The following is an 11,407-nucleotide window of genomic DNA, read 5'->3' as shown; positions in this document are numbered from 1 at the left end:
CTGCCGAAGTTAGCTAAGAATAAGCGCTTTATGCTGATTGGATAGATCTAGAAAAATAGCTCTATTTCAGCACAGATCTGAAAGTATAATCCAATGAACGCAAAGCGCTTAGCAAGCGCAAACTTCTGCTGGACACAGGCAATGGCTGTGTTCTCCAGAAGTTAGCGCTTAATAAGCGCTTTATGCTGATTGGATAGATCTAGAAGAATAGCTCTATTTCAGCACAGATCTGAAAGTATAATCCAATGAAGGCAAAGCGCTTAGCAAGCGCTAACTTCTGCTGGACACAGGCAATGATGATCGTTTAAGGGGATGCTGGAGTGATTCTGCACTTTCGTACCTTTTGCACTTAAAACTGTCTGTTTCGTGGAAAGATTTGTGTAATACACAAATTAAATGGCACGTGTACAGATGATGGAAAGCAGCTTGCTATTCCGGCTAAATTAAAGAACAATATGACATCACTGAAACTAATAGCGTTTTCGATTTGCTGACTCGACCCGACTCCGAGTCAGAAAAGTTTGATCGAAAGTAAGATTTTTGCAGAAATTGTGGTTCAAATCTTGCTTTTGATCAAACTTTTCTGACTCTGGGTCGGGTCGAGTCAGAAAATCGAAAACGCTATAAGTTTGTAAGTCTAATAAAAAATAATAGTGAGCAACAACATACTACATGTACTGTATATGTATGTGTTGCTCACTATTATTTCTTATTAGACTTACAAACTTAGTTTCAGTGATGCCATATTGTTCTTTCATTTGGCCGGAGTAGCAATTAAGCTGCTTTCGATCTATACACGTAAGCCATTTAATTTGTATATTACACAAATGATTCCGCGAACTGACAGTTTTTAGGTTAGAAAGGTGCAAAAGTGCAGAATCACTCCAGCATCCCCTTAAGAGAACGAAGAGAAATTGAAAATATCAGCGTGTGACGCTGTCACCTAACCCTAACCGCAATTACTTGTAAAGCGATATTTTTAATTTCTCTTCGTACTTTATATAAAGTCGAAAACCCCCCGCTTTGTTTTTATGCGTACTACAATGGTGTGGCAGAATTTTGTAATTTTATAAAGCCAATTTCAAATTGCTCGCGATTAAAGAATTGAAAATTTCAAATACCAATATCTTTTTCATTAGACATTCTGTTTTAAGTATGTTTTGCTATGCGGTGCGCAACTTTGTCCTGGTATTATTTCGTGCATAAAAGCTAAGAAAAAGAATTACAAGCGCAAAAACTATATTTGACTGTGTCGGTAAAAAAGATGGCTATAGGATCCTCTTAATCTTAGTTCCAACTGCACGATATTGTTCTTATATGCTGTCCCTAGAGTATGCTGGTCTCATTTTGTATACATTTATTGCAGAATTCTTGTATCAAGCAAATATTGTCGTCAAGTATACCAAAAAATTAGTGAAATGTTTAAGTTTTTTTTAGTTTTTTACATAAAGTCGACCAGCACAGTCTAGATTTCGCTGCGTACTTTAATTCCGCAAAAGAGTTTTGCATTTCTATAAAGCCAATTAAGAGGAAAAGTAGTATCGCGTGCCGTTGGCGAATTCACTGGCTAAAGCCAACGGCACACGACACTATTTTTCCTACTGGATTGCTTACGAGAGCCAATCAGAATGCAGAGTTTCTGATCAGGTGACTCAAAGCTGAAACCTGATTGGCTCTCGTAAGTAATCCAGTAGAAAAAAATAGTACGTGTGCCGTTGGCTTAAGTATTTCTTAATCACAGGAATTGACTGATAAACAATTGATGTAATTTTTTGTAATTCGAATCGAAATCGATATTAATCTTATAATATTTCCTATTTTCGCCCGTGTAACACACTAGCCGCGACTTTCGATTTTTGTTATTACGAAAAACCGAGCGTGACTATTTCTTTTAACGACCGTAAACAAGCCGCAGTGCGCACCGGTGCAAGCTGCCGAATTAGCTATTAAAAAAGTTATCGCATTTTTAGTTGCTCGTTCGGGCACAAAATAACAGTGTCGAGCATTTTAATCTCACAGCCGGTAGCGCAATGAAAATTTGACGCGCCGTCATCTACCTTCGACATTTAATATTTCATTCGAAACACTTTTAATATCGATGCCGAAATATACACGTTAACAATTCAAAACCTTATTATCCTCCCTGCATTGTGTTATCCATTTTCTAATTTATACATTATTCCGTGCGTGCAATACAAACGCAATATGCAAAATAAACGCGTAACGCTGATTGAAATTTACGTCACAAGCCCCGTGTGGAACGGAACGCGGGCGGGATCGTGGCGGGAACAGCAGCGCCGAGTCGCGTCGATAAATCGCGAGCTGTACGATCGCGCTTCCCGACTCTCGATATATCCCGCGCGCCCGGCGCGTATATCGATACCCTGGCCGATCGCGCGCGGCGTTGGCGCTCCCGCGAAGGCGCTGCCGCGTACGTCGAACAGGTGTCGTCCCCCCCCACTCCTCGCGACGGCCCTAACCTCGGCGCGCTCATTGCTCCGCTTACGCTCCGCTCCGCACCGTTCCGCGCCGCACCGCGCCGCGCCGCGCCGCGCCACGCGATGCCAGGCGTATCCTCCGTTTAGTGCGAGACGACGGACGTCGGGGATGCACGGCCGCGAGCTTCCTTCCGCACCTGCACCGCGCCGTTAGCCGCCACCGGGCCACCGAGAGGGAAGAAGGTGCGTATCGACGGGACGAGAAGCGCGATCAGCGGCGTGGAATCGACCAGCCGTCTAGCGAGGGAGAAAGAAGGAAGATGAGAGGGGGGGGGAGGAGAGAGAGAGAGAGAGAGAGCGTTACCCCGCGACCGTCTCTCACGCGCGCACGCTACATCCAACGTCCCGCTGCGTTTCTCGCGATCGCTCTCGGCCGACGGAACGAGCTGGCCGAACCCTAGTCCGCACCGGAGGCGCGTAACGATCGGTCGCCCCGGCCTTAGCCCGCGATCGTCCCGTCCCCGTCCCGTCCCGTCGCGAAGCCGCGATCCGCGCGCAGCTCTCGCGCACGAGGCGTCCGCGATCGTGATCCGCGGGACCCGCGCGGCGTCGCGAGTCCGCCGCCGGAGTAATTGACACTAATCCGGCAAAGTTAACGAAGCAGTGCCGTTCCTGCGAGATTCGCTCCGGGCGGGCGCTCCAGATACCGCGGGCCGGGAAAGTTCATTCCTGGGGAGAGAGAGAGAGCGAGAGAGAGCCCCGGTGTCCCTCTTGCCATCGAGGAGAATCTGTATCGGCCCTGGTTAGCACCTTCCGCTCGAGATAACACGGACTGCGCGCGCGAGAAAGAGAGAGAGAGAGCGCGTGAGTGTTCGATCCCACGTACGTCTCAGTGAAGAAAGTTCGTGGAAGCGCGCTGCCACGTCTCTGGGCGTCAAACGCGTGGCGCGAAGAGGACCCGTGTCTTACGTGTCGCTCTCCCGTCGCTCGCGCGAGTATGCGTGCGCGCGCGCGCGCGCCGATTCCGCCGGCGCGACGTGGTGGATCGACGCAGGCGATCCTCTTGCTCACCGCCGCGAACCGGTTCGCCGGTCACGGCGGCGCGTCCTCTTCGCGGCGCGCGACGGAGTAAGCGCGCGATCGCGCCGAAAAGCGACGAATCTCGGCGCCGCGCCGCGCCGGGCTGTCACCGATACCGGGGGATTACGAATGCGACGCTCGCGCGCCGCTTGTTCCCGGGGGTCCGTGCCCCGGTACACGCCCTGCGTGAGATCCGCTCGCCGGAACCGGAGACGCGTGTCGAATTCGCGCGGCCAATCCGGATTCCGCCGAGGATTCAATTCTCTCGCGAAAGGCGTGTTTGCGCGCCGCGCGCGTCCCTTTCCCGCGCGCCGGTAAAAAGGAAGACGGGGAACGCGGGGAGGAGCTGATCCCCCGATTCTAAGGATTAAAAATTCAAAGATTACTCTCTTCAAATTGCCAGTGTTAATAATAAAATTCCAAATTCCGTTCGACCCCAGCTGGCCACCCGAGTCGAAATTTCGGTTCTATTTTCATACTTTTAAGGATAATTTACACCTACTTAACTGATCCGTACACCTACATAGACCAGCAATAATGTACTTTGACGACATTGTATTATTTTACTCCTCCCTTGAATCTTTAAGTCTAAAAATTTACTTTAGCTCCTACTTAAAAGGACCTACTTTCATGCTAAATTGGCAAAAGTAGAAATTTCCGACACTGTCAGTTTTAAAGTAGGAGTCAATTTTGTACTTGCGGTTCGACCTCTTTTGCTGTCTTGGGTCCTACTGTATAATAGAATTACAGGTTCAACATAGGGTCAAAATTTTGACTCGGAAGGTGGACACTTTAAGAATAATTTACACCTACTTAACTGATCTATACACCTATAACATAGACCAGCAATAACGTACTTTGACGACATTGTATTATTTTACTCCTCCCTTGAATCTTTAATTCTAAAAATTTACTTTAGCTCCTACTTAAAAGGACCTACTTTCATGCTAAATTGGCAAAAGTAGAAATTTCCGACACTGTCAGTTTTAAAGTAGGAGTCAATTTTGTACTTGCGGTTCGACCTCTTTTGCTGTCTTCGGTCCTACTATATTATAGAATTACAGGTTCAACATAGGGTCAAAATTTTGACTCGGAAGTTGGACACTTTTAAGAATAATTTACACCTACTTAGCTGATCTATACACCTACATAGACCAGCAATAACGTACTTTGACGACATTGTATTATTTTACTCCTCCCTTGAATCTTTAATTCTAAAAATTTACTTTAGCTCCTACTTAAAAGGACCTACTTTCATGCTAAATTGGCAAAAGTAGAAATTTCCGACACTGTCAGTTTTAAAGTAGGAGTCAATTTTGTACTTGCGGTTCGACCTCTTTTGCTGTCTTGGGTTCTACTGTATAATAGAATTACAGGTTCAACATAGGGCCAAAATTTCGACTCGGGCACATTTATTAATTAACCGACCAATGTAGATAATTTATTGCGAGAACTATTACCTCAGCCAGGGTTGGAACCCGGACTTCCCTTACTCTCTAGGCGGGCGTCTCACCAATTCGACCACCGAGGCATGGTAAAACTTCAATTTGGAAAATCTGATACGTAAATTTCGTACGTGCGCGCGCGCGATGTATTTCTTGCGCCAGTGCCGCCGGTTAGCCATCCTCGAAAAAGGGATACTAGTCGCGGAATCTGTTCTCTTTTCCGTATAAACAAATGTGCTTTTTAACTCCAGATCGCGCGGAGAGCAATCCACTTCGAGAGATAACGGTCGACGACCACGGAAAAGAATTATATATTTTATTTCGCGGGGATTGTCCCTCCCCCCCCCCGTTTTAAATCGGATATTTCACGAGAGAATTTAGAACGAATAGAAAGATACGCGTGAAAATGAGGTGAGGTATGAAGAGAATTTTATTCAAAATTCACGTCGCAGAATTAATATTAATTTATTAACATTAACCCTGTTAGCTTATAATGATATTCAATAGAACAAATTCGAGTCGTATGAATCCTGTTGGATAAAAAAATTATCAGAGGGAATTAATTAATATCAATATGCCCGTTGAATCATAACCAAATAGTCGATTTAAATAAATTATTCGTGTTTGCGCGATTGAATATTTATGCGGATTTTTCGACGCGAGAGAGAAAAAGAGAGAGAGGGGGGGGGTACAAAAAATGTTACTTTGTATCATAAAAGTTGCGGCGCACGTGGGAAAATGTGTGTACCTGTACATTATTATTATTTTACGCGCAGAGACGTCCAGCATTACCGCATTACTTCGCATACTTGTTCTACATTCACCGCTAAGCGTCGCCGTCCGGTTTCATTCATGTAACACGTTCGATCTAAGCAGAGCGCCTTCGGGCGCTACTTAGAGCCACTCCACTAACTCATTCTGCCCGCGGGACCGACCTCGCCTAACTCCGCGTCGCGATCAACTTTGATCTCGATTTGTCCGATATCCTTTTTCCAAACGCCCCTTCCCGTATACGGAAATCATAAGGACATTTTACCTCTTTTTCTTCTCCGTTTCTCCCAACCGTGAAATGACATTGGCTGCTCCAATTTGCCGGTGCCGTGTTTTAAAAAATAGAAGAAAATACCACCGTCCCTCCTCCCCCGCCTCTCTCACTCTCTCTCTCTCCCTTCCCTCCCTCCGTCCCTTTCTACCTGCGCGGACAAATATAATTCGTGGGCGATAGGTATTGGTGGCTGATACCGCGCGCGCGATAGCGCGGCGGTTCAGGAATGCTCGTGAGATGCGTCGCGCCGAAATCGATCTATCGGAACCAGGTCAGCTGCTGAGGTCTCCATCCCACGCTGTGCCGTGAGCTAAAAATCAAGTTAAGCAAAACAGACGGGCCGTGGCTTACTGGAGCCGGTCGTGCTGCAAAGAGATAGCCCGTAATATAAGAACAGAGGGGCCGGAGGTGGGGGGGGGGGGGGGCGGAGAAGGGAACAAAACGCGCTCGCCCGCGCGCTCCGCTTTAAATGTTTGCGATTCTTAATGAGACTCGGCGGAGATCTGCCTGGCCGTATACGCCTCCCGCGAACCCCGTCTTCAGACTCGGCCCGAGTCTGCGAAGCGTTAAAGCGTTAAACTTTTTTTTTACATCCCGGCCGAAGGGGTAAACGCAATTTCCCGCGTCCCGCAATCCAAGCCGAGAGAGGAAAAAACGCTCCCGTGAGATTAATCGGGAGGCGGGCGCGAGTGATTGGGCCAACGATTTCTCACGTGTCAGTGAGTCCGAGCGGCGTCGATCGCCGACCTGAAAATGTACAGCGATACGCGAAGATACCGCGAAGATTTCGTTCATACCTCAACGTCCATGCCACTCGTGCTTTCTCTGTAATATGCAAACGAACGCTATTGTCCTCCTTCCCGGCGCTCGCTAATTCCCTTTCGTCCCCATTTTCGCGGTCCACGATCGAAGAGCCTCGGTACAACGGCGGACTTCGACTATTTTTTCTGCCTTTTTTCAAGAACTCGCGAGAGAGAGAGTTCGAGAGAGTTCGAAACTTAATCTTCCCAGCTTCGAAATTAGTTTTCAAGTTCCCGCCGGAAAGGTGGGCCGAGGCAATGTCGTAGCGAATGCGCCGTCGAGTGAAAGCATCCGGATTTCGGGCATCCTCGCCGCTCGTTTCGTTCGATCGCCACGTAAAATCGAGGAGCACGCTCCCCGGCATACGCAAACCGACGGCAAGTCCGACCCCGGCATTCCCGCACGTATTCGCCCGCGGTTTCCTTTTATCCGGTCCGCGCGTTTCGCACGGGACGAGAGGAAGACTCTCGTGGCGGAGAGAAGTCGCCCCGTCATCGTCGCCGTCGATGACGACGACGGTGCAGCCGGTGCGCACCGTTTGCAGGAATGCGGCGCACCTGTCCGTCCGTTATCCGTCCTCCAGGCTCGTACGGAGTGCCCTCGGTGATACTCGCGACGGGCTACCGCTCGGAGAAACTCGCCTCAAGGCCGCGCCGCCGTTTTGTAACGCGTGCCGCGAGCGAGCCCGCGTCTCGACGGGCCCCGCGCGGGGGACCGTTCGGCCGTGCGAGGGGGTTGCGATAACGACGGCCCTCCCGGGGACCGCTAGCCTCGCGTTCTCACGTCGCGCCCGAGCTCTGGAAAGCGTGGGGAGATGTCCGAGATTGTGTCGCACGCGCCTCCACGACGACCGTGCCCGACCGTCCGATAGCGTGAGAGAGTGCAGGCCCGGACGCACGAAAAAAACTCAAGACTTAAGAGAAACGATCAATGAGAGTCGAGAACGCAAGCAGCCATTTTGACACTTGGGGCAACGCTGAAAATCTCGATTGGTTGACATTCTTAAGTCTTAAGTCTCGCTGCTTACGGTGTACCCTGACTCCATAAATCAAAGTGAAATTCATTTAATAAGCATCACAGTATATATAAAATTGTTCTATCTGAAATATTAATAGTAAATAATATCGAGCGAAGGATATCTTCCTTTACGAAATAAAGGTAGATTTGTTAGCAAAAAAAAAACAATTATTAAGGAAAGAAAAATGCAGAACAGCTACGGTTAGCAGGTGGCAAGAAAAGCTTAACCTCATTTTTAGTGATAGACGAGATGTGTTTAACCTATGCGTTGGAAGGCGCATCGTTGATTTGAGCGTTCACAGACATGCTACAATATTTGAATTAATTTTTTTTCCCATATTTTCAGAAGATTTTTGAGACTTTTAATTTAGAGTGCAACCACCTTTAGTTTTCTCATGTGTTTCCTTGAGAGAATAAACCTGGGAGCACTTGAAAAAACTAACGCCGTTATGTCTGACTTCAAATTAATCATGACGACATTTATATTTTCAAAAAACTAAACTGGTTCTTTCCATCGTATCATAAACACATTGTTAAATATCGTATTATCCGTCATATGCTCCTATCGCCCTTATCACAATTAATTTTTTTTTTCGCGTATTCGAGCATTTCATGCACCGCCCGCGATTGCCTCACTCTCCGGAGTTCCGCGTGTGCGCGGGAAATATCCTTAGCGCAATCGCCACTCGGAGTCGCGATAGCGATCTCGCGCGGACGAGTCGATCGCCCATCAGTTTCGTCCAGCTTGAACCGTAAATAACGAAATCGTCCCTTGACGATCTCTCCTCAGAGCCGTGAATCATCGCGGTTGAGGTGTTAAGTGCGAGGCTCGGCCTAGACTTTCGAAACCGTTCGACCGTCGTGCCTTGGAATTAATTGTTGAAACTCGATTAATTCCAAGTGCATTGTGGCACGGTGTATACCCGGCTCGGTTAGTTGATCGCACGAAATACGCCGAGCGACACATGTCGAGGATCCCGGTGAGATTTTCCACCGTGGAGAAGCTGCTTCTGCGGCTAAACCGCCGCAGCGACGGTGAAACATTAGTGAAATCACCGTTTACACGACACGGGCTACATCTCCCCGTGCGCGCCGCATCTCCCGGCAGATGGTATTCTTGATGGATGACGCTACTGATCCCCGGTACGCGCTATTTACGTCACTGTTTCTCCAGCGCGCCGGGGAGAAACGATACTTAATTAACGGCGCACTTCGGTAGTGATTCATGAAACGAGTGAAAGGTTCTCCGTGCGCGCGCGCGCGCACGGTCTCGTACAATCAGAAGAACGGCGTGATTAGCGCACAACGGGAGACACGCGTGACTCGACGAGTACGAGCCTAAGCCGCTTCGCAAGGACGCTCGCCGCGAAGACCCATTTTTCCATGACCTTTTTGTGGCATTTGTGCTGTCATGACCACGTTACTCGCGGCGAAAATTAAATGTCACGACGATCCGCCGCGCCGGTGGATGATCGGGCAACCCGTCCCGTCATAAATCCCGGGAATGCTTAATTTCTCGCGTACGTACACGGGGCGAAAATCGGCAAAGGTGTTGAAACTGAGCAGCCGTTATTTTGTAAGCGACACTGTAAGCAGAAAGATTGTCGTAACCATTTACGATTCCGTCGTTAAGACTTAAGTCGCGTAAAGACCGAATCAGGCTAGCAATTGCCGAACTCGGATTGGATTGGGATTGGCGATTATCTTCTAGCCAATGAGAGTAAAGCAGCCAGCGATTTAATGGACTCTTATTGGCCAGAGGGCAATCGCCAATCCCAATCCAATCCGCGTCGACAATTGCCAGTCTGATTCGGCCTTTAGTCAGTGTCGAAAGTCAACGCACAAAGAATTCGCGACGCAAGGCGAGGGATCCGACATACGTCTACGACAATTCTCCTCACACATTCGACTATGATTGATTAATTTCTTAAATCTTGCGTCTTAAAGTCTCATTGTAAACGCCGCATTACGTATTACGGCGGAATCGTAAACAGTTACAACAATCTTTCTGTTCAGGCCTTGACGATTGAATGCCGGGACATCGTAAAGAATCGAGAATCCATTTTGTCATAATCGGTATTTAATTCTCGCGCAGGTATTTAATCTACGCGACGTGACAATCGGGATGCTATTGAAACTAGCTAGATAGCTGCAATAATGTTCCGTAATGAGTGGATTAAAATACTACATTGCACAAGAGAAGCCTGCCATTCTTTATTAGCACATAGCGCCCAAGGAAATATACATAAACTCGTATAAATAAATGTTATAAGAGAGGCCGACATCTCGACTAATTGTATGGCTAGCGCAGAGCTTGGTATCTTGACTTTTATCATCAAAGATACAGATAAATTTTCAATGGATTCGGTGAAGAGATACAGATAAAAGTTTTGAATGTGAATTTCTGCCCTGAATGATTTTTCCGGCAAAAGAAACTGATAGTAACTGTATCTTTTAAAAAGAGATACTAAACTCTGAGCTAGAGTGATATACGATTTCAAAATGATAATCAGCTGAACTCGCACAATAATTGAGGCGCTTTTGAACAGCGTTAAAAAGACTTTCTAAAATTAATAATTGTAACTGTGTCTTTGAAGAAGTTTAGGTAAATTCCTTGGTAAATTCTTTTCGTAGATATGACCACCCACACCGAGATCCTTTAAATGTGCAGCAATGCACCACGTAACTTAAAACGCTAACAGACAAATAAAAAGCTAAATTTTTAACTTTTCATAATATTTACTTTTATATTTATACACATTCATAAATGTGTTTTTTTTTGCTACGTATGCTAATAGGAATAAATGTTTCTCTTGCAGAGTGTTCGATTCGATTACAATCTGTCCGTTCGTTACACAATAACTAATTATTAGTTTCAGTAACTTCTCGATTGTCACCCTTGTACGTTTGCTTTCTGCGAGACCGAGTTCGAGTTTGGTCAGACAATTCATAAAATCTAACTTGGTCGGTAAACTCCTCGTCGATGATCAACGAATTTTGGGGAGATTGAGTGACGGTTATATTGCCCCGCTCGCAAATGATAAGCGCTGCTCGCGAACGAGCCGCGTAACAAGAAACCTTAAAGAAAATCAGGTTGCGCGAGTAAGTGCATCGTAAAAATCGCTATCGAAGGTGTGAAAATCGCCGTATTTCTATGTTGATATCACTTGTCGAGTCATGGACCGCACAGATTTCGGAGCAAATCCGTCGGAGATAAACCGGCAGAATTGAAAGTATTTTATCTAGCTGTAACACTATCTCGCACTTTGCAAAATTAAATTACAATGCAACTTCTCGAGGAACATTATCTTTCTAATTTGTCTTCGAAAAGACATAATATCGAAGTATATAGTACAACGCTTCGATATACAGGGTGAGTCTTTCCATATCCGACAAAATTTTTGAGAAGGTAGAACGGATCGAGATGAACGGAAAAGTCCTGTGCCATTTTGCAATTTTCGTAATAGTTAACGAGTAATTAATTATTAAAAATCGTTGTCTTAGGCCGGCCTACCGCCCAATTCGAGTGCGTGGCAAAATGTGACCGCCTGGCGATCGATATTGCTATGCGCACATCTCGC

The 11,407-nt window shown here is 46.8% G+C and overlaps 1 protein-coding gene across 4 annotated transcripts in view; it reads left to right on the top strand.

The window, feature by feature from the left end:
- Positions 1 to 2,503: 2,503 nt before the first annotated feature.
- The window catches only part of LOC105559994 (polypeptide N-acetylgalactosaminyltransferase 5), a 25,818-nt gene continuing 16,914 nt past the window's right edge, over positions 2,504 to 11,407 (top strand). The window contains exon 1 of one of the 4 annotated variants that reach the window (XM_012008702.1): positions 2,504 to 2,681. The gene's annotated coding sequence lies outside the window, so the exon portion shown is untranslated. Of the gene's footprint in view, positions 2,682 to 3,072; positions 3,303 to 11,407 lie in introns of those variants that run through there. The other 3 variants (XM_012008698.1, XM_012008701.1, XM_012008700.1) reach the window with 3 other exon arrangements.

This window comes from Vollenhovia emeryi, unplaced genomic scaffold, assembly GCF_000949405.1.
Source record: "Vollenhovia emeryi isolate VEMERY1.0 unplaced genomic scaffold, V.emery_V1.0 DF939246.1, whole genome shotgun sequence".
NCBI lineage: Eukaryota > Metazoa > Arthropoda > Insecta > Hymenoptera > Formicidae > Vollenhovia > Vollenhovia emeryi.
Note: the sequence above shows the minus strand (reverse complement) of the source record. Positions and strands in the feature narration are given on the sequence as shown.